This window comes from Lepisosteus platostomus, chromosome 5, assembly GCF_059453375.1.
Source record: "Lepisosteus platostomus isolate fLepPlt1 chromosome 5, fLepPlt1.hap1, whole genome shotgun sequence".
In the NCBI taxonomy this organism is placed as follows: Eukaryota; Metazoa; Chordata; class Actinopteri; order Semionotiformes; family Lepisosteidae; genus Lepisosteus; species Lepisosteus platostomus.
In genome coordinates this window covers 23,223,697-23,230,958 of record NC_142615.1, presented here as the reverse complement: position 1 = coordinate 23,230,958, position 7,262 = coordinate 23,223,697, and the positions used below count along the sequence as shown (strand labels likewise).

The window sequence follows — 7,262 nt, the reverse complement described above, 5'->3', positions numbered from 1 at the left end:
AGGTCTTGAAACATTGGGCAGTAGTGGGATTTAAACCCACGCCCCTGAGAGAGTAGAGCCTAAAATCCAGCATATTAGACCATTCAGCCACACTACCTCTGGCCCCTTCTCCTTTCCTCTCGTTGCTGAGTATAGGTGCCTTCATGCAATTGAGCCAGGTTTGAATCCCAGCCAATGCATCTCCAAATCTTTTCAAATGAATCTGTGATCTTGTAGCACATCCTCTGAAACCAGCAATCGAAATTGGAAACGTCTTCTTCAACACTCAAAAGCTCAATTAGGATGAAGCAGTAATACACAGGACAGCAGTACCATATGTGTTCTTGATTGATTCAGACTCGTTCTCAGTGGTTCTTGCTCACCAAATAACTAAAAAGCTGAGGAAGAACGCTACGAAAAATACTAATCAAAATACAAAATAATAATCAGTATTAACCAGAAACAGCAGAAAAACTGGTCACAATTGTGATTATGTCGCTTCTCTGCTTCAGCAAGGTCAATAAAGGACTCTCTGAAAGTAGTAAAGCACTAAAGCACTGCAAAACTGAATTCAAAATCATATTAGGAATTCTGAGTGGTGCCTGCTTACATGCAATCCAATACGGATGTTGTCTTTAAATAAGAAATCTCTATGTTTTCCTGCCTTTTCCCTGGAGTGAAACTATTGGATTGAAGGAATTCTTATGACAGGTTTACAAGGTGCCGTTGATATTTGGATAAGTCTATGAACTCGTGATTTTTATATACTTTAAATAACGGCCATACACACAGAATAAAATGACAGTACTGATGATTTTTCCTGAGATGAAGCACAGCTTATCTTTCCAAGACTGCTTATAAAGGCAAGCCAGTGGATACTTCAGCAGAACATGGAAAAACGTTCAGCTTTGTAACCAACAAATTCCCCATTTAGATCTGACATGTGAGGTATGCTTTGTGATTGCTTGAAGTGAAACCCACAATCTCTTTTGAACTTAGACAAGTTATTTCTGATGGAGCGCTATGCGGAAAGACATAATCAGCTCTACCCCTGAGGATGACTCGACTTGAAAATGCAGAACATTAACATTTCACAGAAAAAAGGAGCACAACCGACATTAAAATTGAGGGCGCACTGTGATTTGCACTGACTCAAAAGTGATCTTGGTAGACAAACTTCCCTGCTGAAGGTGGAAACGATAATTTGTGTTGAGAAGAAGAAACACTTTTTTCTCCCTGCTTTGATGTTAAGCTGATAAAGTAGCTTTTAACACATTGCTCCATTTGGTGGTTGTAACACAAAAACTCCTAGCAGCAGTGGGATTCAAGCCCACACCCCAAAAGAGACTGGAGCCTTAATCCAGCACCATAGACCACTCGGCCACGCTACCCGCTGTGCACTGTCTCTTTGTCTCATTACTTGCCCGGAGGAAGCCGGGTGGGTTTTGCTCTTGTCGCCCGAATTAGTGGCGTTATGACCGTGGAACCGACTGCACCTGCTTTTTCTGAGATGCTTCCCCTCTCATGGCGAGATCTCGACTTCTTTAACACCTCTGGATAAAGATCTTCTGTGGAGCAGGTTTCAGACCTCTGCGTACAGCACCCTTGATGTCATTTTATTTTTACAGCAGCCGCATCCGGAAAGTTGTGTCTTTTACGTTTTATTTGAACAACAAAACTACATTCAATACAAACAAGAGCGCATATAACGTATCAAAAAATTGTCAGGGGCACATGCTATAATACAATGACACTTTATGAAAAACGATTACACAAGGTAAATAAAGATAAGGTCCGCACAGCTCGTTCTTACATTTCGAAAGAGTCCGTAAATACCCCTTTACGTCTATTTTGAACTGTTCAAACGTAGGACTCTTCCCAGACCATTTCACTTTATACCACATTCCTAAACGAGGATGCTTCTCCTGTTTTAGAACTATGTGGGCGGTATGGCTTATACAACACACCCACAGTATTCTAATGGTGGACTGCAGATCTGTGCTATAGTTCAGTCGAATTGAAAGGATCCAGCAATCTTACTGGATTTGACTGGGATTCTGAAATGTCTCTTGCAAAAGTATTCGGGTTTGCTTGAACCTTTGATAAAAAAAAGTGATCTGATCTGAAACTACCCAGCTTACAATCTCTGAGGTAGTTGTCACTAAACTCGGACGTGATGTGGCACACATGTGCCGTGTGCCTTTACTTTTGTAAAAAACTGGTATCGGGAAAAGTTTCTTAATATTTCTTTTGATTAGCATGCAAGAAAATATGATCATTACCTATGGAATTTCCCGCCAGCGTGGAGTTTGAATTCACAACCTTGAGACTCAGTGTTCAAGAGTCACAGAAGAGGTCAGCCTGGTCTTCAGTTTGCCAACGATAAGCTTCGGCAGTGCTCCTCTGTAAAGCAGATTGTTCGGATCGGTTATGTGGGACGGCACTTCGATACTAAGATCGTTTGCAGCACACGCATGGTTTCCCCCTTCACGCAAAAAACATAGACGAAGGAAACTCTCTTGTCTTGGGCTGCTGACTCCCGGATTTAAAGCGCTCTGGGTGCCAGCTATGTCTCTAACAAGCACACTATAAAGACAGGAATTACACTTTGCTCACGTCACGCATGGAATGGCGAGGCTACTTGTTCCAATATTATCTAGTCTCACCTCATATGGTGCCGATTCCTGGTTTTCATTTAAGAAAGAGTACTGCAAACACTATAAACAGTGCAAAACGTGTGATGAAAGAAGTCTTTTCCCCCCTTTGTCTAAAGCAGAACACAGCGGAGTCATGCCGAGGGTTGTGAGATCAAGATTTCAGTGGAGCACTGTCGTCTACGTCTTTAGCTACATGAGTTGGACATCCTCTTGTACAGGGAAAGCAGATTGAGATCCTCTGACATGAAAAGTGACAGATAAAAGCCATTTCTCATCCTTTCTCTTAGTGGTGGAACTATCGCATGTAAATGAGGCAACTTGCAAGGCGAGCAGGCTCGGTGCACACCGAACGCAGATGTCTCAGAGTAGTTGAGACGTGTCCAAGTGGCTGTCAAAGGACAGCACTTTGCCGGCGCCGTGGCTTAGTTGGCTAAAGCGCCTGTCTAGTAAACAGGAGATCCTGGGTCCGATTCCCAGCGGTGCCTTTCTTCCTGTCTTACTGTACAGAATTTATCCTTATGGGCAAATCCCATGCCTTTTAATTCAGGTGCATGCAAGTGTTCGTTTCCTTTCTGGAACAACTTGTTTTGAAAGAAATCTATACAGCTTGCGAAAGATGAAACACAAATCTTGCTTATTAGTGAAGAAGAGGTACTCCCAGCAGGCCAGCTAATACCAGCAAAGTTTTTTTTTCACCCTAACCCAGAGAATGGAGAAAAGCGAGGTGCCTGTGGCTCTGCAGTGTAATCAGTTCGCGAGTTCGGTGGTTAGCTGAAAGAGTGGTAAATGGAGCTCGCCCCAACCCGTCCTTATTCTTTTAAAGAGGATAAAAAATTAACTTCGCCGCCATTACTACCAGCTTTAAAAGACTGCCATGGGCACGGAAAAAAAACACACTACAGATGACTTTTCTGGAACCGAAGCAGAGATTCCTTTACGAACCAACTGATAAAGCTCAGCCAGTGAATACTGTTAACAGAATGTGAAAGCACGATCAACTTTGTAACTGCAACCACAGGAAAAACAGCAAGAAGCAGGCTCCATTCCCCATTTAAATCTGTCGTGCGAGGCATGCTTTTTGCACGCATGAAGTAAATCCCACGATTGCTTTTGAACTTGGACAAAGTACTTCCAAAGGAGCGCTATGCGCAAAGATTTAACAAGCTCAACCCCCGCCGACGATTTGGTGTGAAGAAGCAGAACATTCAAGTTTCACAGACAGAAGCAGCACGCCAGCACAGCCAAAATTAAAACGCAGGGCACACTACGATTTGCATTGACACAAAAGTGATCTGGGCAGACGTCGTTCCCTGCATAACGCAAAAAGTGGCAAAGCGCTTTTGGGTTGAGAGGACGCAAGAAGGTTTTTGTTTTGTGCCTTGATGTCAAGCTGAGAAAGTATCTTTAAACACTTTGTTTAGTTTCTCGAGAGACTGCCAAAAAGCAGTTCCCTTCGTCTGAAGCCAGCTGAAAGGGGGTCTCGACAGAAGCACCTGGCAGCGGTGGGATTTGAACCCACGCCCCCAAAGAGACTGGAGCCTTAATCCAGCGCCTTAGACCGCTCAGCCACGCTACCCACTGTGCACTGTCTCTTTGTCTCATTACTTGCCCGGAGGAAGCCGGGTGGGTTTTGCTCTTGTCGCCCGAATTAGTGGCGTTATGACCGTGGAACCGACTGCACCTGCTTTTTCTGAGATGCTTCCCCTCTCATGGCGAGATCTCGACTTCTTTAACACCTCTGGATAAAGATCTTCTGTGGAGCAGGTTTCAGACCTCTGCGTACAGCACCCTTGATGTCATTTTATTTTTACAGCAGCCGCATCCGGAAAGTTGTGTCTTTTACGTTTTATTTGAACAACAAAACTACATTCAATACAAACAAGAGCGCATATAACGTATCAAGAAAATCGTCAGGGGCACATGCTATAATACAATGACACTTTATGAAAAACGATTACACAAGGTAAATAAAGATAAGGTCCGCACAGCTCGTTCTTACATTTCGAAAGAGTCCGTAAATACCACTTTACGTCTATTTTGAACTGTTCAAACGTAGGACTCTTCCCAGACCATTTCACTTTATACCACATTCCTAAACGAGGATGCTTCTCCTGTTTTAGAACTATGTGGGCGGTATGGCTTATACAACACACCCACAGTATTCTAATGGTGGACTGCAGATCTGTGCTATAGTTCAGTCGAATTGAAAGGATCCAGCAATCTTACTGGATTTGACTGGGATTCTGAAATGTCTCTTGCAAAAGTATTCGGGTTTGCTTGAACCTTTGATAAAAAAAAGTGATCTGATCTGAAACTACCCAGCTTACAATCTCTGAGGTAGTTGTCACTAAACTCGGACGTGATGTGGCACACATGTGCCGTGTACCTTTACTTTTGTAAAAAACTGGTATCGGGAAAAGTTTCTTAATATTTCTTTTGATTAGCATGCAAGAAAATATGATCATTACCTATGGAATTTCCCGCCAGCGTGGAGTTTGAATTCACAACCTTGAGACTCAGTGTTCAAGAGTCACAGAAGAGGTCAGCCTGGTCTTCAGTTTGCCAACGATAAGCTTCGGCAGTGCTCCTCTGTAAAGCAGATTGTTCGGATCGGTTATGTGGGACGGCACTTCGATACTAAGATCGTTTGCAGCACACGCATGGTTTCCCCCTTCACGCAAAAAACATAGACGAAGGAAACTCTCTTGTCTTGGGCTGCTGACTCCCGGATTTAAAGCGCTCTGGGTGCCAGCTATGTCTCTAACAAGCACACTATAAAGACAGGAATTACACTTTGCTCACGTCACGCATGGAATGGCGAGGCTACTTGTTCCAATATTATCTAGTCTCACCTCATATGGTGCCGATTCCTGGTTTTCATTTAAGAAAGAGTACTGCAAACACTATAAACAGTGCAAAACGTGTGATGAAAGAAGTCTTTTCCCCCCTTTGTCTAAAGCAGAACACAGCGGAGTCATGCCGAGGGTTGTGAGATCAAGATTTCAGTGGAGCACTGTCGTCTACGTCTTTAGCTACATGAGTTGGACATCCTCTTGTACAGGGAAAGCAGATTGAGATCCTCTGACATGAAAAGTGACAGATAAAAGCCATTTCTCATCCTTTCTCTTAGTGGTGGAACTATCGCATGTAAATGAGGCAACTTGCAAGGCGAGCAGGCTCGGTGCACACCGAACGCAGATGTCTCAGAGTAGTTGAGACGTGTCCAAGTGGCTGTCAAAGGACAGCACTTTGCCGGCGCCGTGGCTTAGTTGGCTAAAGCGCCTGTCTAGTAAACAGGAGATCCTGGGTCCGATTCCCAGCGGTGCCTTTCTTCCTGTCTTACTGTACAGAATTTATCCTTATGGGCAAATCCCATGCCTTTTAATTCAGGTGCATGCAAGTGTTCGTTTCCTTTCTGGAACAACTTGTTTTGAAAGAAATCTATACAGCTTGCGAAAGATGAAACACAAATCTTGCTTATTAGTGAAGAAGAGGTACTCCCAGCAGGCCAGCTAATACCAGCAAAGTTTTTTTTTCACCCTAACCCAGAGAATGGAGAAAAGCGAGGTGCCTGTGGCTCTGCAGTGTAATCAGTTCGCGAGTTCGGTGGTTAGCTGAAAGAGTGGTAAATGGAGCTCGCCCCAGCCCGTCCTTATTCTTTTAAAGAGGATAAAAAATTAACTTCGCCGCCATTACTACCAGCTTTAAAAGACTGCCATGGGCACGGAAAAAAAACACACTACAGATGACTTTTCTGGAACCGAAGCAGAGATTCCTTTACGAACCAACTGATAAAGCTCAGCCAGTGAATACTGTTAACAGAATGTGAAAGCACGATTAACTTTGTAACTGCAACCACAGGAAAAACAGCAAGAAGCAGGCTCCATTCCCCATTTAAATCTGTCGTGCGAGGCATGCTTTTTGCACGCATGAAGTAAATCCCACGATTGCTTTTGAACTTGGACAAAGTACTTCCAAAGGAGCGCTATGCGCAAAGATTTAACAAGCTCAACCCCCGCCGACGATTTGGTGTGAAGAAGCAGAACATTCAAGTTTCACAGACAGAAGCAGCACGCCAGCACAGCCAAAATTAAAACGCAGGGCACACTACGATTTGCATTGACACAAAAGTGATCTGGGCAGACGTCGTTCCCTGCATAACGCAAAAAGTGGCAAAGCGCTTTTGGGTTGAGAGGACGCAAGAAGGTTTTTGTTTTGTGCCTTGATGTCAAGCTGAGAAAGTATCTTTAAACACTTTGTTTAGTTTCTCGAGAGACTGCCAAATAGCAGTTCCCTTCGTCTGAAGCCAGCTGAAAGGGGGTCTCGACAGAAGCACCTGGCAGCGGTGGGATTTGAACCCACGCCCCCGAAGAGACTGGAGCCTTAATCCAGCGCCTTAGACCGCTCGGCCACGCTACCCACTGTGCACTGTCTGTTTGTCTCATTACTTGCCCGGAGGAAGCCGGGTGGGTTTTGCTCTTGTCGCCCGAATTAGTGGCGTTATGACCGTGGAACCGACTGCACCTGCTTTTTCTGAGATGCTTCCCCTCTCATGGCGAGATCTCGACTTCTTTAACACCTCTGGATAAAGATCTTCTGTGGAGCAGGTTTCAGACCTCTGCGTAC

General features: G+C 44.3%; 4 non-coding genes across 4 annotated transcripts; 2 read left to right on the top strand and 2 right to left on the bottom strand.

Moving 5' to 3' along the window:
* The first annotated feature begins 3,047 nt into the window (after nt 1-3,047).
* Nucleotides 3,048-3,121, top strand: trnat-agu (transfer RNA threonine (anticodon AGU)). Its single transcript has one exon. It is a non-coding gene; the product is annotated as a tRNA-Thr (tRNA).
* A 1,009-nt stretch (nt 3,122-4,130) lies between these two features.
* trnal-aag (transfer RNA leucine (anticodon AAG)) lies at nt 4,131-4,212 on the bottom strand. The gene has a single exon. It is a non-coding gene; the product is annotated as a tRNA-Leu (tRNA).
* Nucleotides 4,213-5,890: 1,678 nt separating this feature from the next.
* On the top strand, nt 5,891-5,964 carry trnat-agu (transfer RNA threonine (anticodon AGU)). Its single transcript has one exon. It is a non-coding gene; the product is annotated as a tRNA-Thr (tRNA).
* A 1,009-nt stretch (nt 5,965-6,973) lies between these two features.
* trnal-aag (transfer RNA leucine (anticodon AAG)) lies at nt 6,974-7,055 on the bottom strand. The gene has a single exon. It is a non-coding gene; the product is annotated as a tRNA-Leu (tRNA).
* Nucleotides 7,056-7,262: the final 207 nt, after the last annotated feature.